The sequence below is a fragment of the Choloepus didactylus genome, chromosome 12 (genome assembly GCF_015220235.1).
Source record: "Choloepus didactylus isolate mChoDid1 chromosome 12, mChoDid1.pri, whole genome shotgun sequence".
Classification (NCBI taxonomy): domain Eukaryota; kingdom Metazoa; phylum Chordata; class Mammalia; order Pilosa; family Megalonychidae; genus Choloepus; species Choloepus didactylus.
This window is the reverse complement of record NC_051318.1, coordinates 90,454,497-90,480,710: the sequence shown is the minus strand read 5'-3', so window position 1 is coordinate 90,480,710 and position 26,214 is coordinate 90,454,497. Positions and strand designations below refer to the sequence as shown.

The 26,214-nt window shown below is 39.0% G+C and overlaps 1 long non-coding RNA gene across 3 annotated transcripts in view; it reads left to right on the top strand.

The window, feature by feature from the left end:
* Positions 1–18,709, top strand: part of LOC119507096 — a 28,194-nt gene extending 9,485 nt beyond the window's left edge. For 2 of the 3 annotated variants that reach the window (XR_005211135.1, XR_005211133.1), the window contains 5 exons: positions 7,245–7,418; positions 12,880–12,975; positions 15,159–15,439; positions 15,644–15,778; positions 17,908–18,709. This is a non-coding gene — a long non-coding RNA (uncharacterized LOC119507096). Of the gene's footprint in view, positions 1–7,244; positions 7,419–12,879; positions 12,980–15,158; positions 15,440–15,643; positions 15,779–17,907 lie in introns of all 3 variants that reach the window. The other variant, XR_005211134.1, reaches the window with a different exon arrangement.
* The last annotated feature ends 7,505 nt before the right edge of the window (positions 18,710–26,214 follow it).

Here is a 26,214-nt window from a genome sequence, read left to right as displayed (position 1 = left end):
AAAATCTATAATGAATGAAATGGACGATATTTTAAATAAAGGCCAGCTCAGTTTTTGTCCTTTGACAGTCCCTTTTCCTTTCAGATTTTTCCTTTTGTCTCAGGCTCCAACGTGGCTGGACACAGCACTACTAGTGACCCTGACTTTATTGAACATTTTGATATCTTATTCATCGTAGTTTTTAAATTAATTTTTAGTTTTAAAAAATATTGCATCAAAATATTATTTAGCTTAGTTACTGAGCTTTTTTGAGTCCCCTTAAAATTTTGCATCCGAGGCAAATGCCTCATTTGCCTTACCCTAGCCCTGCCCCCGATCCCCATAGCAGCTAACATGGGACTTTGCCCATAGAGACGCACTCAAATGATACTTCATGAATCAAGGACTAAAAACCAGCAGAGACATTTTAGGTGCTTTTTTCCCTGGGGTAACAGTCAGCATTGCTTTTGCCAATTAAAATAGAGCCTGGGCCTCTTTAACTCTCACAGATCAAGCCCTGTAGTTCGTCTGTATTTTATAAACAAAACTCAAGAAACTCAAAAGCTGCCGGACACAGACTCATCTTCCAGTGAGTTGAAAGCCACGAACAACAGAAATAACCTCTTTGGAAGTCCCAGAATACAAGGCCCAAGGGTCTGTTGATGGTTTCTGCAGGGAGGCTCCATGCTTCCAGGGAGAGGAAGAAGGCAAAGGGCAGAAAAACCAAACTTAATGAGGTCTGAGCCTCCTGACTACACAACTCAGCTTGACAGTAGTAAAATCTTGTTTTTGTGACTAGCACAGACCTAGAAAAGAGATTCCCATTTCTCAGGGGAAACAGGAACAGATCAGGGAGCTGTGGACTCTGAGATGAAAACACGCCCTGAAGATTATAGTCCATTCCTCAATGTATTTATCCACATTTATCTTTGAAAGACAAACATGACCATTCATAAAATCCTCTCACAAAATCTTCTCTTGGAAAGTAAGCCTGTAATAACAGAATTATTTCTATGCCCTGGGAGATGGCCCACGAAAATAATGTTTTTGATTTAGTTACAGGAATTTTTTTCAGCAAACAATGCTGTTAAAGTGTTTTCTCAGGGTTCTGCCCATGTAAAATTCATGGTTCTGAGTGGTGGAAAATAGATTTTATCTTGCTATACTTACAATGGTTTATACATTTTTTTGTTCTGTCATTGAATAATTGTTAACCTTTATCTATCCTCACATCTTTTAACTGTAAATATTCCAAATGCAAAAAAAAAATAACTGAATTAACCTAAAAAATAAATATCCACAGAATAATCTATCCTCCAAATCCAGAATCTAGAAGAAAGAAAATGATTCTTAGAGACAACCTCCTCTTTGTCTTACAGTCTTCAAATCACTTATTTTCCATTTAGTTTCTTTGTTGTTTCATTATGAAGTGACTGAAACTTCACTTCTGTTACACCTCTGGAAGTTTGGGGATCTGAGATCTAGCAGTGTGCTCATTTTTAGCAAATTATCTCACAGGAAAAAATGTTAGACACCTCGTAATCTTGCATCAGCCGTGTTAGCATGTCAGGTTTAGATCCCATATTTATGCTGTGCTAGCCCTGCTTTCCCATGTTATTTCATTGAACCCTCTGAGGAGTTTAGATGGAGGGTAGGTATTGTTAAGCTCATTTTAGAGAAAGAAAAGACCGAGACTCAACAAGGTCATCATGTGCCCAGGGTCACAAGACTGGGAAAGACCGAAACCTCGGCTTGGCCCTGGTCTCTTGTCTCCACGCCCTCTGCCTGTCACATTATATGGACCTGTCTGGTTATTGTCACAGACTGCCATCATTTTTAGAAGGGGAAGTCTGCACTGCTTCTTCTCCAAAAGATATATAGGATGCCTTTATCCATCCCAATTTTTCACATGGCTAATTTCCAAGGTGAAATGAAATCCTACAAGGTTTCAGATGTTTGGAGAGACAAGCACCATCTGTCCAGCTGTAGAGCCCCTATACCTTCCCTGGATTCAACATTTATCAGGGATACTACCTCCTTTCCAAAAAGGTCTCCTTAATTTCCAAAGAGGCTTGTAACTGATAAGTTCTAGAGCACCTTGGTAAGAATTGGTAAGATGTTTGTATATGAGAAAGAGAACAATTTGATCCTATGAGAAGGAAAAATGCATCAAAGTTCCTATGTCTGAATATGGTGAATTTGGGCTATCTGTGGGCAATGTTGTGTGTTTGGGGAGCGGGGAGTCAAAACAGAAATTGAATAATGCTAAAAATACATTCTAATTACTCAGGACCATCTTTTTTGATAAACAAGCAGACATGGCTACAAGTATAACAGATAAAAGAACTAAAAGACAATACAGGGAAGGAAAGCAGAACAGTGGTTAAGCACAAGAGCTCTGACAGTCCGTGGTCTGAGTTTATATCCCAGTTCCACTTCCCACTAGTTATGTAACATTTGGTAGGTCACTTCAGAACAAGAAAACAAAAAGCAAACACACTCTCCATGTTCTGTATACCTGCCTGTAAAATGGCACAATAATAGTAAGTACTCATGAGGATGCTATGAGGATTAAATGAGAAAGTGCATATAAAGAACCTGACACATCATGAAAGTTTGTCATTGCAAAGGGAGGATATATCTGTGGCACTTTTGAGCTGCCTGTAGTAAAAGAATCTATTTCTCAAATTCAAGATCTTTGGAAAGAGTTAATCACAAGAACTGTCTCCAGGCATGGAAATAGAAAAAGGGATTTTATTACTGGAAATCAATATGACCTCAATAACTCGGGAATATAGGCTTAAAAAGCATGAGGGGGAGGGCATCTAGCCAATAAATAGTAATAATTATAATATCATTGATAGCTTTGCCTCAGACCTTCTACATGTCTTTAACAATTAGTAGGCTAATGACCCTGCTCAGTAGCTCCAACTAATAATACAAAAGACACCATGCAAAACTAGGAGAAGCCAGCAGATGCCCCTTGTATGAAATTTAATTAAAGTGGAAGGGCCTGCAATAATGTTCCCATTGTACTCTTCACTTAAATTGGAGAGTCAGAGCATCCTGTGAATTCCCATGTGGAAATCCAGAAGCTGGCATGGAAACAGATAAACGCTCTCAGCCTCCTTGAATCTATTTGTCAAGGAGACTTATGGCCGCTTATATGGATGATAACTTCCCCAAAGTCACAGAGCTATTTCAGTTCAGCACAATTCTGCATCACAGAACAATTGGGAAGACATATGTCTCCAGCTCCTTACAATGAAGTTAAAGATTATACCACCTCTTATGAAACACCTTTATATTGCCTCATGTCCACAATTAGTCAGTCACTGATAATACAACAAACTGCTCAGAAATATTTCATGAAGGTGAGAAATCAAGCCCCACCCTTTTATGTTCTGAGGTGTTAGCAATTTTTCCACCTCCTGGGGGTGGGCAGAGTAAAACCTATTGCACAACCTAAGTGCATGGAATTTTCCTTCAAATATTGGAGACCCTGTCCAAATTGTTCTGCCAGGTAGAACAGAACAGAACAGAAAAACTCTTCTGCCGGGCATTCCACAGGGAAACAGTATAACATGATGCATACTCTGGAAAACAGTGCCTTGTTTCAAATATGGTCTCAACGTATCAGCTCCATGGCATCAGGCCAATTAATTCTCAGTTTCTTCATCCACAAAACGGGAGAAATGATAGTGCCTATCCAAAAAGGTTGTTGTGCCTGGCCCACTGTAGCTGCTAAGTACATATTCACTAGTAGACCCATTCTTCTGAGCCCTTAACAATAGTGTCTTCTTTTAGCTAGTCTAGCAAAGAATCAACAACAAATTGTGTATCTAATATAGATAAAATATCCAGTGTTGTACCTTACAGATTATAGACACTCAGGAACTATTGACTTTTTGATTGCTCTGTGAAGAGTTGTCCTGTCTTGCTTCTAATCTGAACATTGTTCTCCTCCTTTGTTAACCCCACTGCTTTGAGGCTTTCCTAGTAAACCCATTGAAAGGCTCATAAATGTGTGGTTTTGGCAAGTATTCAAAATGCATTCACTGGCTAGGCACTGAGAATACAATGGGAAAGAAGTATAGATGGGGTTGTTCCTTCATGGCACTGAAATTCTGGTTAAACAGTGGTAACAATAAAACCTAAGAAGTGTTAGAACTGGAAAATTTTAGTGTAGGGGGTTCCCATGTTAGGAACTCATAGGCGGGGAAGAAGGAAAGGCTTCTTGAGGTAAGTAAAGTTTAAACAAAAAAAAGGCAGTTTTCTACACCTGAGGAAGTGCTCCAGGTGGAAGGAAAAATGTGGTTCCAAGAACTGAAAGGGAAAGCAGCTTGGAGATTAGAGTTGCTGAGTCATCTCCACCTGTCTGTAGCAAGATGGCAGCCGTGTCAAGAGGCAAAGCTTGATCCTGAGAATGGCAGGAGTGACGGAAGGATGTCAAGTTGAGGAACGAATTGAGCACATCTGAGATTGGGAAGGGTCATTCTGGCTGCTCTGTGAGGCAAGAGGGAATGTGGGGAGCCTGGTAGGATGCTGTGGCAATCACCAAGGCACTGGAGCATCATCGATGATTCTGGCCCAGGCTTGGATGGTAGGGAGGCAAAGAAGTGGATCCATTTCAGAGATATTTAAATTCTTGGCTTCCAACTAAATTGGTTTCCCTGCCTGCTCCCTGCCCTCCCTCCACAAAAATAATCAAAGTAGGGACAGGACAGATTGGGACAAAACCTTTAGTCTGTCCTTCTGTTACAACACACAGAACATATTTAGTTTGGAAGAAGGAGGGAATGGATATCTAAAATGGAGCCCAGGGATTGTCTACTGATGTCAATTATCTGCACTAATCTTGATTCACTGCTTCAGATAATGAAGGACTGCTTGCACTCCTTTCACCCTAATTATGCTTATCATAGGGCCTATGAAGTATCCAGAAATAACTCAACACCACTCCCTTTAGCCAAAAATAATGAACAAACAAAGATAACCTTAAAGAGTGTCAAGCCCAACTTTATGATTACTTCATAGGCACCAAGGGCATTGTCTCAAAAGCCAAAGCCACCAGACAGAATGGCTTGGCACCACCGCCTGTTAGCTGACCCTCCCAGACCAACCTGACTCATCTCTTTACCGCAGGGCAAAGGTAACTTGGGATGACATAGTGACAGCTGCCTCCTAGGAGACCAGCGCTACTTGGAAACAAGTGCACTGGGCTTCAACTGGAAATGTTTTCATTGGCACAGAGGTCACGGCATGGGACGTGAGTGAATCCATGCCTGGAGTTTAACAAATTGGATCATCACAGCTGATGAGCCGTTTCAAGTCATGTTCATTGTCTTGCTGAGCAGCTTAGTGGCTAGTTATCATCCCGTAGAGGTGTTGATTTTACCATTTGGATATTTTGGCACCATAGCCATATTTACTATCTTGGCAGAAGTAAGGTTATGGACAGCAATAATATAAAAGTAATATTGGTATCATTTGCTAATGGCGTATGACGTTCTGAGGGGGCTATGTCACTGACGTTACTCATGTTACCTGTAACCCAGGGGCCACAACCCTGTGTTCTCATCTGCATCACCTGGTGCCTGGGCCCATCCTCCAAAGCTTCAAACTTACTTATTTAATCTGGGTTGGGCCTGGGCTTCGGCATTTTAGGCCTCCACAGGGAATTAGAATGTGCAGCCAGGCTTGAGAACCACAGCTTTTATCATCACAACAACCTGTGACATAGGGGTTTTTTGCTTCATTTTGTAAGTAAGGAAAATAGGGCCTGGAGAGAGTAAACAACTTTCCTAAGCGCAAGAACAGCAGTTTCAACCCAGAGCCCGTCTGGCCATCAACCCTCCCTCCTGATTGCTTCACATACTTTTTAGTGAATTCCTGAGTAAACAGGGAAAGCAAACAGAGGGAGAAAAGGGAGACTGGGACAGCAGCAGCGTGTGGGTTCCCCGGAACTTGGTGAGGAGGATGCTGCACCACTGCCCCAAGCCAGCTGTGCAACATGGAGGTTGCCTGGGGGGTAAGGATTAACACAGAAGAGTGGTCCTAGTGGGTAAATAACCAGGCTTCATGGCCCCAGCAGCTCCTGGCCTCCATCCAAGTGCCAGAGTGTGCACACACCAGACACCTGGCAGGGAATGGAATAGGGCATGGCTCAGAGGGGCAGGCAGCCCCGCCCCCACTCATTTAATGTTCTAGGTTGCTGTAGGGAGATGGGATTTCCTTCCCCAGTTCCTACCTTCTCATTCTGTGCAGTGTCAGCTCAGGCTGGTGCCAAGTTTCTTTCGGCTACCTCGAAACTCTACATCTGAAACATTGGTGTTTACTCAAGAAGATCATTGGTACTGAGTCAACTATCGAATGGAAGGGAGGCATCTATGATACTTGTTTCCCGACCATGAGCACCTTTAAGCATAACTGCCTGAAATCAATATAATTAAGAAGGATTATGAAGCTGCAATTTTCTTTCCTCCTGTTGGGAATCCACCAAGACAAGGCCCTCTGTTCTCAGTCTGGAATAAAGCACCCACATATATCAAGGAGTTGAACTTCTTTGAGGCCTCCTAGGACATAGGTGAAGGCATTTCTGGTATCACTACTGGAAGAGGCTGTGGAAGCATCAAACTCTGAGGATGAGGGAAGCAGGGGAGAAGTTTCTGGAATCTGAGGTGGGCAGCGTCTGGCCCTCTCTATACTCCACACCTAGCCCCTACTCTTGCATTCCACACAAAGGCTTGGGCTGGCCGCCTTCATTCATGTATTTACTCAACATTTATTATGGATTTAGGGCCCTGGGGATTGTTAGAGAAATAAGACCCATTCCTGAACTTAAGTAGCTCACCGTTTAGCAGTGGGAAAGCCACATAAAGAACAAGTGCAATGACAGAAGAAAGCATGGGGTGTGATGGCAACACGGGGAGAGGCCCTGCACCCAGTCAGGAGGTGCAGAGGGTAGGTTTTCTGGAAGGAGAAATCCTCACCTTGAGACTTGCTGAATGCCTAGCAGGAGTAGGCCAGGGAAAGGAGGAAGAAATGTTTTCCAAGTGAAAGGGGCAGCTAAGGCAAAGAGCAGAGGTTCTGTCTCCTTGCTCCAGTAAAGGGGCATTTCTTGTTGAAAGGTCACATTGACTTTGGCTGCAGAAACCTTTCCCTCTCTAGGTTTTAGAGACTTGGACTCCCTTCTCAACGTTCATGCCAAAGACTGAGTCCAAAGTACGACTGAATTCCTAACTCAGATTTTTTTATTTTTCCAGCAAAAACATGCCATTCAGAGGGCCTGCCAGCCACACCAAAAGCTTTTCCCAAGAAGGCAGGGTCTGGGTAGAGCCAGCTGCACAGTAGGAGGAGTGTGGATAAGAAAAGACTCAAAGAAGGCCAACGATGCATAAAGCACGGGAACTGCATAAAGGTGTCTTTTTTCTGCCTTGGTAAGCATTATGTTTCGTAATATTAAGTGTTATAGCAGGGCAAATAAATAGAGCTTTGGATCTGGATTTCAATCCTGGCTCTTCCCCTTTGGACTCTGGACTAATTACTGTGGGTCTCTGAGCTTCAAGGTATTTAGGTATAAAATAGGGCAATAGGCACCTGCAACATCCATGTAGGACGGCGGTGAGAATTAGGTGAGATGATAGCCAGGGAGTGCTCAGGGCTTGGTACGGAGGAGATCCCAGCAAATGGTAACTTTCTAATGTTCCTCTTGAGAACTGGCTTTTGGGACTAAAGAGAGAAATGTCATGGGCTAAGTCCAAAATAGGCTTTCGATTAATGGAACTTCCCTCACCTTCTCAGAAATGTCTGTGATAAGCCTCAGTTGTGGCATCAGACAGTGGGGTGTTCAATGCAAGCCCATTACCACTTCTCAGAAAAGAGCCCCAATCTCATGCTATATCAACAACCACTCAGAAACATAATGAATTCCAAAATGTGACATTGATGTGGGATCAGGGTGGGTGCCATCCTGTCCTTGGCAATTCTTGAGAAGGGCGGGAACTTCCAGGGTAAGGGGAAACCTCAGATATATTAGAATGGTTCACTCTGCAGCTTTGCTACTTTTCTGAGATTTTTCCTGACATTTGGCATTTCCTTATTTTCCTCCTTGTCTTTAATTATGTGTTGGCAACTATGAAAACCTGGTTTGTAGCCACCTAACACTTATAACTTCTTCTACTCCCCCCTTTAATTCTATACCATCCTGGCCTCCCACATTTTAAGGGGTTTTTGAAGCAGTCCTGGATGGAGTTCAGGGGTCACTATCTTCCCACCAGCCCCAAATGCTGATTTTCTCAGATTGTAAATCATTGCTCATTGAGATCTCAAAAGGAACACCATGAAGAACACCAAAAGTAGCCCATTTTCTTCCTTAAGTTCCTGCTGTATTGGGGGTTGCGTATCATAATCAAGCCCAGGTCGGTGTGGGGTTGGCGTCGTTTGTCAGTCTTCTTTCTGATAACTTTCCTCCAGTGCTCTGTCTAGTCTAAGGAACTGGCGGGGGAGGATGAGATCAGTCCTCTAGCACCCTCTGGCCCAGCTCTAGTGGATAAAAGAAAGGCTACTAATAGAGCCGTCTCCATGAAAGCACAATGAAAGGAAATTTCTAGAATCAGGCTTTTCAGGGAGAGGGTCCTCATGGAAACTTCCTGCACTGGTGACCTGACCCCTCCATTTCTAGTACCTTCACCATAACATCCCCTCTTGGAATCTCTAAGTTCAGTGATCTTTCCCCAAAAGTGATGGTTCACCACTTAATTCTTCTGTGTATCTTGAACCATCCCAACATATTCCAGCTCAAGCTCTTCGGTTAGATCATCTCTTGTGTGTTTGGTCAGTTTGTGTTGGGGAGGAGGGGAGAGAGGGGAAAGCTGTGGTTCCAGGAGAGGAGGTGAGTGTAGATCTCCCAGTTCCATTTCTGTCTCCTCAACTGAGAGAGCCATGGCTTATTCCCTTCCTATGTCCCTTTATTTCTCTTTGCTTATTTCTCTTGTCCTTTGTGGAACCATATACTTACTAAAATTAAGAAGCATTTGTTTCTTTCTGCCTGTTCTCAGCCTACCTACTTTACAAGAGAAATCACAAGGGTTGCCATAGTTATGCTCTTTGCTTCTTGAGTAAAATATCACCAGTTCTGATGTTCTAATTCCCATTAATTAAATTATATTCTGGATCTCTCTTTGAGAAGAACTTATTTATTCATTCCCTCACAATGTTTTGTTAATAAGCCCTCAGAATTAAGTCCAATTTATTGTCTTTTTTTCTTTTTTAACTGACTTTTAAAAACATTCATCAAGTTTAAAAGCATATTTAAACACATGTGGTCTGCACATAATGGCAGTGGAATAGCATCCAAAAGAAGTGGTGGCCACAGATATATTGTAGAAGACAGTGCTTGGGCTCAGATCCTTTCCTTTCTGTCCCCATTGCTGTCACGTAAGGGGAGGCCTTCATCAGCTTGTATCAGCACCGTTCTAAGAACTTCCTATTTCTTCTTCAGCCTCCAGGCTCTTTCCTCTGTGCTCTGTGCTGCTCAGCTATCTCAATCCTCACATTAAATGCCAGCTCAAAGTCTCCCAGAGCTCCTCACTGCTTGCAGCATAAATTCAATACTTCTCAAGCAGGCATTACAGATTTGCCATCAGACACCTGACTTTCTAACGACAGTCAAAAGGGTTCACCCACTGTCTTCTGATGGTGCTGAAATACCCTCCATCTGTGCTTAGAGTTATGGGCCCCTCTTCATTCTCCCTCTCAGAAATCCTTCCCCTCCACCTTGATGTGTGTCCAAATCCTACCCACGTCCTCTAATTACTACAGATGGAAGCACAGTTTCTGCTTAAGGAAACGTGACTGCCTATACTGACGAGCAGTCATTTTGGGCTCCATTTCCCTTTGTTCATATCTTTACGGAGATTAATAAGATACCCCTGGACAAGGTGTGTCTCCTACCCTCCACCCCCTTTTCTATTTACTCTTTACTGGCAGCTCCGCTATCCTTCAGCTGCCCTGTTCCAGCTACTTTTCAGCCCCCTTTCTTTACTGATATCACTGAAATGTTGCCCTCTTTCCTACAATCTATGTCCAAGCAAATTTTTATAGTTTTGTCTCCCACATCTTGTGCCCATCCTCCAGGCAGATTTGCCTGAGCAAGAAAGAAGAGAGGGAGCACCACCATCTACTGTTTATCTGTTATGTGTTGGACAGGGACACACTGAAATTTACCATGAAACCTATTAGGAAGTGTTTTTATCCACACTTTTAAATGAGAGAACTGAAGCTCAGAGAAGTTTAATAACTTTGCTACGGATGGTTGATGCTGGATATGGTGCCAGAGGAAAAAAAAATGTTGTGAGATGGAGTTTGTTAGAGCAGGCTCGCAGATGTGGTGGGATCTGAGCCAGAGCTTGGTCTGGTGAGCAGGGGAGAAAGTGCTCTGAGTGTGAGCAGCATAACAAATACTTTGGACTCAAAGTGACAATGTGATCTTTTACGCCTTCCAGAGATTGTACCTGATTTCCTTTAAAAATGCAAAATTGTTGTTGATTGCCTGGATTTGAGCATGCACACACTGAGGTGTGCCAGGAGGGCCAAAGTTCGGGAGCAAGCACACTTTACTACAGCATATTAAGTACAGAGTAAATGCTGACAAAGAAGCAGAGATTTTTTTTTATTTTAACTTCAGGTCAAAAGAGAACTCAATACGAGGTAGAGGAAACTGGACAAACGCACCATCCCAGGGAGCGTCATACAGTGGGCTGATCAGTTTTAGAACATTTGCATTACTCCAGAAAAAGAAAAAAGAAGAACCCAAACATCCCAAACCCCTAACCCCTCCTTCTTATTGATCACTAGTATTGTACTCTACCCAGGTTCAAGACTCTCAATAGAAGCAGGTTAACTAAGACGATGTACTATTGTTAGAAATAGATGTATATAGATCAGTGGAACAGAACAAAACATCCAGAAGATCCATACAGACACAGGCAACTTTTTTTTTTTGCTATATTTTTATTCAATCATTATCAAAGATCAAGGCCACTGGATTACAGATCAACAACCTCAGGTATTTCCTTCTGGCTGTTCTAAAACACTAGACAATAAAAACAAATATCTGTAAGTCATTTGTTAAATCCTAATTTCTCAGTTATACTCCCTCCTGCTCATTTGATCTTTCTCTCAATCTTCAGGGATATTTGGGCAATGACCATTTTAACTTTTTTTTCTGGAAAGGGGTGTTGACCTTATGGGATAGAGGAATGAAACTGGCTGATGTTCTGGGAGAGACTGGCACCTCTGGGTTTCAGGACTTATCTGGCATAGGGTCAATCTGGAGGACTTAAATTTCTGAAAAAATAAACTTACTAAGAAAAAGTTGTATAGAAACTTAAATAGAGCCCAGTGCACTCCCTAGGGTTTTCAAAAGTACTATTGGCTGGGGCTTGGCATACTGTGGTAGTTAGCAGTATCTGGCTAAAGCTTGCTTAAGAATAACCTCCAGAATGACCTCTCGACTCTATTTGAAATCTCTTAGACACTGAAACTTTATTTTGCTTCATTTCTTTTCCCCCTTTTGGTCCAGAAGGCATACTCAATCCCATGATGCCAGGGCCAGGCTCACCTTGGGAGTCATGTCCCACGTTGCCAGGGAGACTGACACCTCTGAGAGTCATATCTTATGCAGGTGGAAGTTTAGTGAGTTCATTTGCAGAGTTGGCTTAAAGAGAGAGGCCACATCTGAGAAACAAAAGAAGCTCTCTGGGGGTGACTCTTAGGCATAATTACATGTAGGCCTAACTTTGCCATTGCAGAAATAACTTTCATAAGGGAAAGCCTCAAGATTGAGGGCTTGGCTCATTAAATTCCAAGTCCCTAGTGCCCGAGAGAATATCAAGAATTCCCCAGGTGGGGAAGTTTAATAGCTCCACATTTCCCCCCAGTCCCTCAAAGGGACTTTGCAAATATTTTTTTTAATTTTCTGCTCCAAATACTCTGGAATGTATCCGGCTACTACATTAACCTGTATAGAATAACAGGATTTCATTTCCTATTCTAGGTTCCATGGATTAGGTTGTTTTAAATAGACTGACCAGACAGGTTAGATTAGATAGTGTGATACAGAAAATTTAAATTTTGGATCAAATAAACATCTTTTCCTTTGGTCTCATACAGAAGTTGAAGTTTTAAAATATAGACAATATCATCCTTTATCCTGTATTCTGATTTACCTTTGTCCTAACCAGGTCCATTTCATTCATATCTCTAATTGGAATCTGATCTCTTATGCAGTTTCTTTAACAGCTGCTGTATGGAGTAATGCTGACTTTCAGAGCTGCAGAATTCTAACTCTGAGTCTCAGGTGTCGCACAGATACCCAGTGTTCCAGGAAACTACCAGGTTATACACAGAGAGCACAACATCTTAGAAGTTAAAAATAACAGTTAAAACTCAGGAATGGATATAACTGCTTTAAGAGCTTACAATCTAGGAACCTTTACAATGAGCTTTATTTGAACATTCTGTACTCCTTAATTGTCAATTGCCCAATCTCTGCCCACTTTCTATCCCCTGATAGCCTATGCACATGAATTCAATTCCTGGAGCGTGCTCATTATAGTTAGTTTATATTAGTGAGACAATACATTATTTGTTTATGGCTTATTTCACTCAACATAATGTCCACAATGTTCATTCACCTAGTTGCATGCCACACAACTTCATTCCTTTCTGCAGTTGCTCAATATTCTGTCGTATGTTTACACCACAGCTTGCCCTTCCATTTGTCAGTCGACACCTCCATCCATTGAAAATCATTAATAATGCTGCCATAAACACCAGTGTGCAAATGCCTGTTCATGTCTCTGCTTTCAGTTCTTCCAAGTCTTTGTCTAATAACAGGGTTACAGGATCCTGTGGCAACCCTACACCTAGCCACTTCTGGAACCATGACACCACGCTCCAGAGGGGTTGTGCCATTTTACTTCCGCACCAACAGTGAGTATGTACATCCCTCTCTCAACATTTTCTCCAGTACTTGTATCCCTTTGTTTCTTTTTTGAACAGTTTTATTCAGGCACAATATCACCCATCCTAATTGTACAATCAATGGATCCCAGTATAATCATATAGTTATGCATTGACCACCACAATCTATGTAAGAATATTTCCGTATCTTCTGTAAAGAAAGAAGAAGAAGAGAAAAGAAAAAGCAGAGAGAAATAACAACAGAAATCCCATACTCCTCCCTTAAATCCCCTCTCACTGACATTTGGCTTTGTTAAATTGCTTTGTTATAATTAATGAAAGAATAGTACAATATTACTGCTAACCATAGACCTTAGTTTGCATTAATTGTATTTTTTCCTACATACCATCCCATTTTTAACACCTTGCAATGGTGACATTCAATTGTTCTCCCTCAAGTAAACACTTTCTTATAGTTGTATATTTAATCACCATCATCGTTTACCCCATGTTTTACTATGTTATAAAGTCCCAGTTTTTATCCTCTAGCTTTCCTTCTGGTGTCATACATGTCCCTAGCTTTCAACCATATTCATATTCAGCTTTGTCCATTATACTTACAATATGTATTGATAAAATACTTTAAAAATAACTTTGTTTGAAAGAATATGAGACCTACCAAGACAGTAAAGGCATTAGTAGATAGAATTCCAGAGTAAATACAGAGGTGAGACCCAAATACAGTTCTGATTTCTCCTCAAAATATTTGCCAGTTCATAAGTGGCTGAAGATGTTTTCAGCAGTCTTATGGGGCTGAAAGGACAAAGTTGGAATTCATGGCCTCGCAAGGAAGGGGGCCCTTAGAAATAAACTAGGCTTTCAGTTGGAACCCTTCAAGGGTGATACTCTAAGGGTAAAGGCAAACTGGGTATAGACCAACTCTGACCGAACTAAAACCCATCTTCTAAGCAGCTAAAGTTCAAATTGGATTAAGGTGATTTGTGTAATTGAACTGGCTGACAGTTATCCTTTAAGAAGAAAGATAACATCATCCAAAGCCTCAAGTAATCTTTGTAACATTTTTCATATAATAATGTCCAGCATTCAGTTTTTTAAAATCCTACTATACCAGGAGGCAAGCCAAATGACCAAAAAAAAAAAAATTGAGGATTCAGATACTATGCAGATACTGGAGTTATCAGACTTGGACTTCAAATACCATGTTAAATATACTTAAGAAAATAGATGATGAGATGAAGACTTTCAACAGACAACTGAAATTTATAACAAAAAAGAACCAGAAGGAAATTCTAGAACTGAAAAATCCAGTAACTGAAATTAAAAGCTCACTAAATAAATTTACAGCAGAAAAATAGTGAACCAGTTTAAAATACCCAGATTGAACCACAAAAAGTCAAAGGGATACAAAATAGAGAAAAAGAGGGTAAGAGATATATGGGACATTGTAAAAAGATCTAACATATATGTAATTGTAGTGTCAGAAAGAAAGGAAAAAGAGAATGGGCAGAGGCAAGGTTTGAAGAGTCTTTACCAAAACTAATGTAACCTATCAAGCCACAGACACAAGAAACCCTGTGAATGAACAATACAAGGAAAAGAAAAGCCAGACACAAAATAATAAAACTATTGAAGACCAAAGATAGAGATTAAAAAAAAATGTTGAAAGTAGTTAGAGGAAAAGAGAGAACATTATCTTCAAAGAGAACAATAAGGCTAAGAGCTAATGTCTTAAGAAAAATTGTTGATGCCAAAGACAACTGTATACATCCTAAGGTGCAATATAACCCTGCCAGACTAGGATTATATGACTAGAAAGAATTTTCTTCGATATTGAAGATAAAATTTACCAATTTTTTATTTTGCATTTTTATTGTAAAATAAAATGCAGATTCAGAAAATACCCAAATCCAAGTATAGCTTAATACAATATTTTAAGGCAAACACCCTTATAGCCAATATAGGGAAACAGAACTTGACCAGCCACCCAGAAGCCCAAGATTGTGTTTTCCTGGTTACAAGTCACCACCTCCCCTAAAAGTAATCCTTACCCTTTTATTAATGTCTCTCTTGTGTTTTTAAAATAGTTTTACCATCCAAATTTGCATCCCTAGACACTATAGACTTGCCCATTAAAATGATATGTCATTTAAGTCTCTTAATCCACAAGTGTTCCCTTCTTTTCTTTTCCTTAGACTTTGTTGAAGATCCTGGGCTGCTTGAACTGGAGAGTTTCCCCAGACATGTTTTGTTAATCTCATAATCATGGGGGTACTCTTCAATATGCCCTCTCTTCTCTGTGTTTTTTCGTAAAACTTCAGCTGAATCCAGAGCCATGAAAGCTACCATTTCTGGAAGAATTTGGCACCAGTATCTGCCACAAAGGAAATATATAAGGGAGGTCTTCATGCAGAAGAAAAGTGATGCTAAGGGTAAAATTGTAGGAAAGAATGATGAGGAAAAGAAAGGTATACATGTAAGTAAATATAAATTAATATTGATGATAAAACAATAATAATAATGTTTTATGGGGGCTTAAAATATATGTAGAATTAAAATACATGACAATGATAGCATAAACATCTGAAAGAGGGCAATTAATAGCATAGTGCTCAAAAATCCTTTCATTATACAAGAATTGATTTAAATACTAATTTATATTATACTTTAATAAATTCAGGATACATGTTAAATCTTTGAGATGCTAAAAGATTGTATAACTATCAAGATGTGAAAAATGGAATAGCAAAACCTTCTTGAGCAACCCAAAAGAAGATAGAAAAAGAAAATAAGGAGCACAGGACACATGTGACAGGTAAGAAAAAAAAACAGTAAGATGGTAGATTTAAACTCAAGTATTTCAGCAATGACATTAAATGGAAACAATTTTTAGCATGTATATTGTCAGACTGTATTGCAAACTAAAAAGACCCAACAATGCAATGCTTATAAGAGAAGCATCTAAATACATGGGGGGCAGAAAAATAAAAGTAAAAGAATGATGAAATATACATCATACAGACACTCAACCAAGAGGAAGTCAGCATAACTATTCTAATACCAGACAAACTAAACTGTAAGGCAAGGAGGCATCCTTTATGATGAAAACAAGGGTCAGTCCACTAAAATATAATCTTATATTTGTAGTGTTTAATAATGTAGCTTCAGAATATATATAAAGCAAAAAGAAAATGATAGTATTAAGAGAAATCAGCAAATCTGTGATCACAGTGAAAGCTTTTAAATATATTTCTCAATGAAATGATGGAACAAGCAAACAGAAAATACAATGTTGAGCAAAATCTGACATGGTCCCTGCCTGTATCGAATATGCATTCAGCAAGAGAGACAGATAGTAATCAAATAAGCTCACTAATGAATGTAAAATTGCAATCTGTCTGAGTGCTGTGAAAGAAAAGGAAGGCAGTGTTATATAATGATCATGTCCTGGGCTGAGGGATCATGAGAGACTTTTCTGAGCAAGTGCTCTCAGATCTGAAGGATGAATAATGGTTCATTAGGTGAGAGGATGTGGAAGTGTGGAGCAAAGAGCCACGTAAGTGCATGGCTTGGCATCTGCAAAGGCCTGTGGTAGGAGAGAGGGTATGGATCTGAGGAACTGGGAGGCAGCCAGATGACTGAAGCACAGGGTATGTATGAAAGAGAGCAGCTCAAAATCAAGCTGGAGAAGTGGGCACAGCCAGAACCTTCAGAACTTTGCAGGCCTTGTTAAGGATATTGAACTTTATCCAAAGAAATGGGAAGCCAAGGAGTGGAAAAGCAGGTGTATGTTATTATTAAATTTCTCTTTTGAAAAGATTTTTTCTAGCTGTGGCGTGGAGAATGAATCATAGAAGGCCAGAGTCAATTGGCAGTTGTTACAAGTGAACTAGAGATGAGGAATGGAGGTGGTGACAGTGGAGATGGTGCAGTAAAATCGACAGGACTTGGTGAAAGATTCCACATGGTGACTGTCAATGAGGGAGCACTAGGCTGTCTTTTCAGTTCCTTGATTGTGCAGTTGGATCCAACAGTGGTAACACTGTTTGAGAGAAGAAACACAGGAAGAGGACCAGGTTTCGGAGGGAAGATCAGAATTCAGTCTTGGACATGTTAGAATTGCAGGGGTTTTTTTCTATCAGATGTTATTCCATGGGATGTCTTCTCAAGGCTCCTAATTGATTTTCTCTTCATGATGTTTGGTTTGCTTTATTTGCTTGTTTTACCCCCTCCAGTCTAACATTTCAAAAATGCAATTGCAAACCTTGGCTGTTCATATTTATCATGTTGCAGCATCAAAATATTGACACTTGCCTAATTTGAACCTTCCCAGGAAGTAATGCAAACAAGAGAGAAGATGGAAAATTTGTTGAGATCCCCAGGAGCGCTTGCAGGATGTTGGACACTGAACCCAGGCAGAGTCCAAATGTTTCAGGAAACTTTCCTGGCTCCGGTGGTCAAAGGCCATTTGGGTGGCAGGATTTCTTTCTTGGGAGGTGCCACACAAGGATGGGCAAGCCAAACTTAAGAGACGTGGTTTGCAAAAAACAGGGCTATTCCAGAGAAGCAGTAAGAGCTTTCCTTTCACTGAAAATTAAACCTGTCAAGCATATGAATCAGAGGTCATGTGAAAAGAAAGGCCAATCAAGTCTTCCAAAGCAATTTCCTGTTAGAGCTCAAGGAAGGGAGATGCTATTTCCCTTGTTTCAGAGCAGTTGAGATCCTATTGGCAGACTATTTTGAAATCCTTTTCATCAGAAAGAACGCAAGGAAGATGACAACCTGTGCAAAGTGAATTCACATCTAGTATGAAAGGAAAATTGAAAGGAAACACAAATCCACAGCTCTTTCTGTATTTTTTTGACACTCACCAGTAACATAGTCCCTTTGGTTCAACACATTTTTTCCCTCCTTCTGACCCATATTGTCCATTTCTTCCTATAGGGCTTAACTCAAAAGAAGAAATTGGATTCATTTCTCTTGCGGTCTGATAAGAAATTTGGTTCTGTTTTCTGGCTGGAATGCAATTTGGAGATTATATGTGGTTTAAATGATGTGTTTCTTTTTTAAGAGGGCTTGAATTTTAAAATTTGCCCCAAACCCTTATTCTTGAGTCTGCCTAAAGTTTCAACAGTTGGAGAATTGGAGAGAAGATTTGCTTCCTTTCTTTGAATAGAGTCCTGGGTTCTGTAACTGTACAACTTGAAAAGGAGAGAGACCACTACAAATCTTTTACAAGCTATTAACTGTAATTTGATTGTCAAAAGGAAGAAAGTTGATAGATGTTCAAGAGCTTGTTATTTTATGTGGTACTTTTTGTCTTAGGAATTTATAACTTAACAGGCTGTGTACTTCCAGCCTGGAACTGGATGGGTCAATGAGCCATGACTTTGTTTAACACTAACGCCGTTTAACACAAAAGCACCATAGAATATTGAAGCAGGAAAGGGAAATACTTAAGCCGCTATATAACCCAGCGCTTGCTGGAGGCCCTGGGATTTGAGATCTCAAACTGTTTGCATTTTTACCATGACGTCCTCACTCCTGCCTTGCCTTGACCCATAAGAAAACATAAGAAAACAAAGGCCCAGAATGAAAATGTCTTGCCAGAAGTCACACAGCTTGTATCTAGAAATTCACCTTCCTATGAATTTGCTTTAGAGAAAAGAGCCAAGAGCTTCACCTTTCTATCTGTTTTCTTTTTCAAAAATTATTTATTTCTTATTGTGGTAAAATATACATAACTTCAAAATCATTTTAACCATTTTAAGTGGATGATTCTTTGGCATTAAGTACATTGAAAATAGTGTGTAACTTTCACCACTGTTTCCAGACTATTTTCATCATCTCAAACCAAAATTCATTCTCATGTAGCAGTAACACCCCATTCCTCCCTCCCCTCACTCCTGGTAACCACTATTCTGCTTTCTGTCTCTATGAATTTGCTTATTTTAAGTATTTCATATAAGAGAAAGCATACGATATTTGTCCTTTTGTGCCTGGCTTACTTCACTCCACATGATGTCTTCATGGTTCATCCATGTTGTAGCATGTAGCAGCATGTCACTTTTTTCATAGCAGAATAATATCTGTTGTATGGATATACTACATGTTGTTGATCCATTCATCTGTTGATAGGCACTTGGGTTGCTTCCACCTTTTGGCTATTGTGAATTTTCTTGAGAGAAAGGAGCCAAGAGCTTCAGCTAGTCTTTATTTTAACATACTAATTTGGCATATTACAAGGAGAAAGCCCTAGATGATAGCCCTTTATAAAATCCTTTTCCATGGGCTTTGAGCTTTGTCTATTTTTAGGCCATTTGTATGTCTGCTGTGGATTCCTACAGACTCTGTAATTAGGAGAAAGCCATCAGGTTCACGAACAACTGCTGAGTGAAAACGAGGGAAATCAGTTGAGGGCAACATCTCAGAGCATATTTGAACTTGCTCTTGTTTTGGACCCTCCTACACACCGATGACCTGAGTATCCAGCTCTTGAGAGGTTGAATAAGGACCTTGGACTTGAGAGTGCTTTGCCTTCCTGTTAGCAAGCTTTGCATTTGTTTCCTTTCCTCTAAGAGAGCACTTGCTTACTTCCCATGTGGTCTCAAACCACACATTGAGAAATATGGACCAAGTCTGCCTCTTAATAATTTATCATGATGTTGCTTGTTCTTGAATTTGACAAATGAAACAGATGACCTAGAGTTAGTGATTAATGGGACCCCTTCTCCATTCCAACCCCAACTCATTAACCAATGATTTCTACTTGTGCTTGTCATGTTAACAAATAAGCCAGAGGTCTTCATCCACTAAATCGAAATCTCTGTTGCAGTATTCTGATTCATTCTGACTCAAATCATTTGGTAGTTGGTAGAAGAGCCTCAGTTTCCCATCTGTAAATTGAATTCAATTTTGGTGACACTGGTCTTAAAGTAAAATAGCTCTAAGAATATTGTGAAGGCTGCGACATATGACCTAGTGCATTATTTTATAATGGGGAGTTTTCCTTTCAAAGAGAGGAGTGAGCTATCAGCTGCCCATAGCATTGCTGGTCATTTATTATTAATGATTTCTAAAATCTCCAGCATTGCAGGAAGCTTCAAGTATCATTACTGCATTACATTTTCCTTCTGCATTAATGGACAGCCATTTTTCACTGTTGCTTTCATTTGTTGCAAAAAAAGCACAAATGAAATGAGTTCCTATATTTGCTAAAATGTAGGGCAGTAGAAGAAATATGCAAGGCTCTGTCACTTATTAATTGAATGATCAAATTGAGCTTAATAAGAACTGAAAATTTCCTGGATACTGGCAGTGACCCATATACTGTATCTCCTTCTTACCAGTACCTTCACTACATCACACCTCTCAGAGGCAAGAGTTAGGAAAACATAGTATTTAGTTATGTTTAAAGAATTAAATAATCCAAATCTCCATATCTTTGATTTCTAGATAATTGAGAAGAAAAAATCATAGTATAATTTCAGACCAAGGAGAAGCTTCTTAGCCACTTTAATTCAATTTCTCTATGGATTGGAGTGAAGAAGTCTTTTTGATGTCAACAAAGACATCTCCTTCTAGAAGGTTTAAAAAAAAAAATCATGTCTCATAGAGTGTCCTCTGCTTTGCAGATGAGTCTTGGAGGTAAACACCCCCTGCCCTCCGTAGTCTGAATATTCTAAATCAGATCCAGTCGAACATATCATAGGAGCAAAACTATGCTAAACCTCAATGTTACAAATGGAAGTGATTCCTTCTATCTAAATCACAAGTCCCCATTCTACACTCCCAGTTTGTAATTGCTCTCTCTTCCTAGTCTACTATCCATAGCAAAAATGTTTGTGTCCTGGAGATAGTTCTTTCTGAAGGTGGTAACAGCAAAAACAAGGATGAAAGAAGACTTGTTCTTGTTCCTCTTTTTTGCCATGTCTGCCCTTTGGTTCGTTCATGCTGTGAGAACAAGCTTACAAGTTAAAATGGCATATTTCCAAAAGGGTGAAGAATGTCAAGACAAAGCTCTCTGCACCAAACATGGTGCAACTGTCAGCGGAAGGAGGTATTTAGCATGTATACACTCATTATTTAGCTTATTGCTAACAAATTGCATATTTTGTTTGATATTTTCTGCTCTCACTGAGTTTTCCTTTATGCAATCCAAGCATGTGCAACAAGTATGTTTCCATCCAATTACAGATGACAGTTTATTTTTTCCCAATCATCAGGGCCCTTCGTTATGTGGTAACAATCAGCAAGAACAAGGACATCAGGGATCTTGTGTTTGTCTCCTCTTATTTTCCATGCCTGCCCTTTGTTGTTTGGCTTTAGGTTATTTGATGCCGTGAAACAGCTCTAGACACATCATATTTTCCACCCATTAATCAATGCTCATTCAAAGAAGCATTCTGTATGCTGAGACACATTCAAGGAAGGTCTCTTGCTTTACGTACAAAACAAGTCAGTGTTTATATTTGGAATCTATTCTAGACAAATTAAAAGACACAAAAGAATGTTCTATCCATTAAACATCATGACAACCTGGCTATAAAAACTCAGAGTTTGATCAGAGTCAGAAATTGGATGTTGTGTCTGTTACATGTATTATGGTTTAGTGAAATATTTCCTAAAGTAGAAGAAAACTCCCTGGAGATGCTTAAGAGAAGGGATTTTGAGGTTCAGTAAGTTTAGCGAGTGCTTCATACAAGATCGCCCTCCTTTGAGATTCACAATGCATAATAGAATTTTATACCTTTGACAAGTACTACTGTTAAAAAAACAGACAAAAATCTGTTATATTTTGTGTAACTCAGCATTTTAAAAACTCATTTAATGACAGATTTTTATTTATTTATTTATTTATTTATTTTTGGATAATTATTTTTGGAATAGTACCTATCAATATCTGAAAGTAGCAACAGGAAAAGTATCCATAAACTACAGTTTGGGAGCAGATCTGCAACCTGAGGTCTGCTACTGATTTGTAGTGCTGCACAAACCAATGTCACATCCTGCTCTACACTGCTATGCACCAACAACCTTTTCTTGTAAATGAAGATAATAATACAAGTGAAAATTTATTAAGTTCTTATAATATGCCAGGCATTATACTTTATGTGCCTTATTGCAGTTATTCCTTTAAACTTGTGTTTATTTTTTAAAATCACTCAAGTAATGTAGGAGTACATTCTCATTATAAAATGTCAAAAATAGATAAGAAGGAAATTTCTTTAATTTTTTGTAAACAATCTAGATCTTTTTCTACGCATTTAAATAGAAAGACATGCCCTTTCAAAAATATATTCATTTCTCCTTTTTTTTTTACATAAATAGAATCATATTATGCAGATTTTTATTCAGTCAGCTACCTTTTCCTTTAAAATAGTGTGTTAGATATTTCTATGTCAGTATATGTGCATCTACCATATCCCTTTTAATGGCTTAGAGGCATTTCATGGTTATATATGTACCATAATTTTTTAAGTGATATTCGGGTATTTTCAATTTTTCCACCAATGGCAGCAAATACTTGTATTTCTGGTTCTCCCTTCATACGTATACTATGACAGATTTCCTAATTGAAACAATCGGAATGTTGGGTAAAACATAGAATATATCAACTGGTACATAAAGAAGGAATGCTTAGAGGCCAAAAGCAAAGTGAAAGCAGGGATTCCATGGAATAAGAGATTGCCAAAGCCACCTTTCTTTCTGAGGTTTTCTGCTGAACCCTGGGAAACCTGAGCTACTGCTTGGTGAAATGCAGGACACAGGAAGTAAAGCAGGAAGGTCCACACAAGGAGCTGAAGCCAGTAGGAAATACACAATGTAAAGCTGAGATGCAAAGAGCTACGCCTTCATTGTAAAGGTGTATAAGGAATGACCCCACCATACAGAAGGGAACCGGGAAATCTGCCTGTCTCAGTGAGTGTACTGAATAGGGAATGAAAGGAATCTCTCCTGAGAATTCAAAGCCACAAGCCTGCCTTACAGTATGTAAGTTTGCAATCTAGTTCATGATGCCTTTGTGTTGAAAAAAAAAAAAAACAAAACAAATTTAAAGTGGTGTCAAGTTAGTGTTGCCCCTAGGTATACGATGCAAGCAAAACAAATCCAAATTCTTCTTAAAGGATTTTCAACCCGAGCCTCAAAGAATTCCATTGATAAAGGTATAATAAAAATGAGCAGCTGAAGATAAAATTCACAAAACAGTAAGGGACTAAGACACAATGAGTGAAAACCAGCAGAAACAATACTCTTAAGAGTACCTAGACCTTGCCAAGCACATCTTGTTGAACAAATAGCTACTGAGGGAACTATGGAGCTGTATACTCAATGCAAAATGATGAGAGTTATATGGCTGGGCACGCTTTAGTGAAGTCAAAGATTTTAGTCTTTCTAATACAAATATGTTCTTTTGGTCCCTTGAGATAGTTCAGTATTCAGGCCTTTGCTCAAAGACATGAGATCACTAAATGTGGGCGACTGTATTGTCTGAGGATAGGCTGATATCTAACTGCTACAATTATGTGTCTTCAAATGTGATTCATGTATTCATGTGCCTTTCTAATTTGAAATTTCTATTCTGGGTATGTGTTCCATTACTCAATTTAATTAAATCAAGTACATGCAGTAACTATTGGAAGAATAACAGATACAAGCCTTATATGCCCAAACCCAGAGAAAATTCTAGTTAGTGTGTTTTAAAATAGAAACTTTTCCAATTAAACCAATTCCCTCCTGGTCAATAAAATCCATCTAAATCAAATTTTATGACAGTACTTCCTAACTGTAATAAATGGCTGTAAATAAGCAATCTAATTTATAATGCCTGCAAAATGAAATATAATTAACCTAGCATAACCTTCATTATAATATTTGTCACACCTTGAGTCAAGGTTATCAAAATAGCCATTATTTACAAGCTACAGCAACCACTCATTACTGACTTTTGTTATTTCTGGATTATAATCCAATATTCTTCCTTCTGTATAGAAATTAAATCTTAAAAGTAGTTAAATAAAACAATATTTTACAAATCCTTGTTGCTAAAATTCAGAATATGGAAGGAATTATACATGAGGGAAGTCTTCATGGAATAGCAGCCCAGTTTCCATCTGTGAAATCTGCTATTCATTCATTGTGGAGTTTGGATAAATCATTTATCACCAGAACATTTCTGTTTTTTCATATGTAACATAAGATTGGAGAAGTAGATGCCCACTAATATAAATGAAGTACATTGGTATTAAAACAACAATATTCCAAAAGTCTTTGCTTGAAATACACTAAAAATATTACAGCAAGATGAGCATTTTTGCTAGAAAAAACTAGAGTAATTTACAACTAGTGTTGGAAGATGATGGCTCATAGCTTATTTAACGATATGATTAACACAAATATGCAGAGACCGATTTTTTTAAATTCAAAATGTATTTCTGGAAGAGAAGAAACAGCCAAGCAAATAGGAGCTCCTTAGAAGAATACTGATGTTAATTGGATATGAAAATTGATGTAATTGGGGCTGACTACTTTTTGCTGCTTTGGGGACTGAGCTTGAAGGAATTGCAATTCACATACAAAGGCTTAATTCTAATTCTTACATGGGATGAGAATTAGTAGCAGATTTACAAATAAAAAGACAATGATAGCTCAAGGAGGTTTTTTTTTAAAATGAAAATGTAAGTAGACATTTATAGATTTCACGTTTATTTTTTAGCTGAAATTCTCTCTGGCATAAAATAATTGCTGACCACCCTGAATGATATACTCCTGTCTTATTATCTCATATTTAAGAAATTGCTGGACAATTGGTATGATCAGTTGGGAGGAGGAGCACTGGGAGAATATAAAGAATGGGAACCACTTCCTGAGCTTCCAGAGCCCCTTATCACCAGCATAGGGTATTCTCCAAATGTTTTGATTGCTTACTCCCATCATTAACTTTATATGGTACACTAATTTATTTATTTATTATTATATATTATGAATTTATATGTTGCACATATATTATGTTCAAATGGAATAGTTTTTTAAAAGATGAAATGTAGATAAATTAAGTCATACTTTTATAATACATGTAAATTTTCTGAATGGAAAAGATGCCATTTGCTCTTACTATGAACATTATTATTGAATATACTTTTTTATCAATTAGCCTTTCCTATATAGCAAACCAGCAGCTTAGAACAACTATCATTTATAAGCCCATAATTCTGTGGGTCAGTGTTGGGGATTGAATGCTGTCCCCCACAAAAGGCATGTTCAGGTTCCAGCCCCTGGTCCTGTGGGTGTGAACCCATTTGTCAAGGAGACCTTTGAAGATGTTATGATCTGAGGTGTGCCCAAGCTGAATGCGGATGGCCTTAATACAATGTGGCTGAAGTCCTCATAAGCAGAGGAGATTGGCTAGAATAGAGAAGCCACAGGGAGCAGCCAGAAGCTGGAAGTCAACGGAACCAGAAGAGAAGGAAGAAGACATGGCCATGTGCATTGTCATGTGATGGAAAAGCCAAGGAGCCCCAAAGATTGCCACCAGCCAGAAGATTCTGACCCTGGGAGGAAGCAAGCTTTCCAGCCTCTGAAGCCATGAGTCAATGCATTCCTGTTGGTAGGCCAATGCATTGTATGGTATTTGTTTTAGCAGCTAGGAAACTAAAACAGTTGGCAATTTGGGCTGGGCTTATCAGGATGGTTCATGTGCTGCGCTCCTGCAGGATCCTTTATGATCTTTCAGTTTCATTTACAATTATATAAAGGGTTTGGGGTTGGAATTTGGCTATAAATTTCCATCTTCCCTGAGATTAGTCAATTTTCTCCCACAAATAAATTGGAAATTACTGCACTTTTTTTTAAGAGATGGGCTTAAAAATCCACTGAACTCTCTGTCTGAAAGATTTTAAAACAGATTAGAAAAGTATGTCTCTGATTTTTATTAAGGTATAGATAACATAATTTTTAATAGCTGGTCTACAATGTTTCTGGCATCAAGATCATGTAAGTAGGGAACATTTCCAAACATCTGTTTTCAAAATCTCTCTCTGCAGCATACATTTCTTTCAAAAGCAGTTGTTTTCCCTCATTGTTAAAATAAATATGTTGCTATTTTAAAAAACATCCACTAGCTTACTTTCAGCCAATTGTCATGGCAGAAATGACCAGCAACTTTGGACCACTCATCTTTTTATACAAACAAGTAACCCATCTTGAAATTTAACAGCTCTTTTTAAGTACCTTGCCATGAAAAAGCCAGAA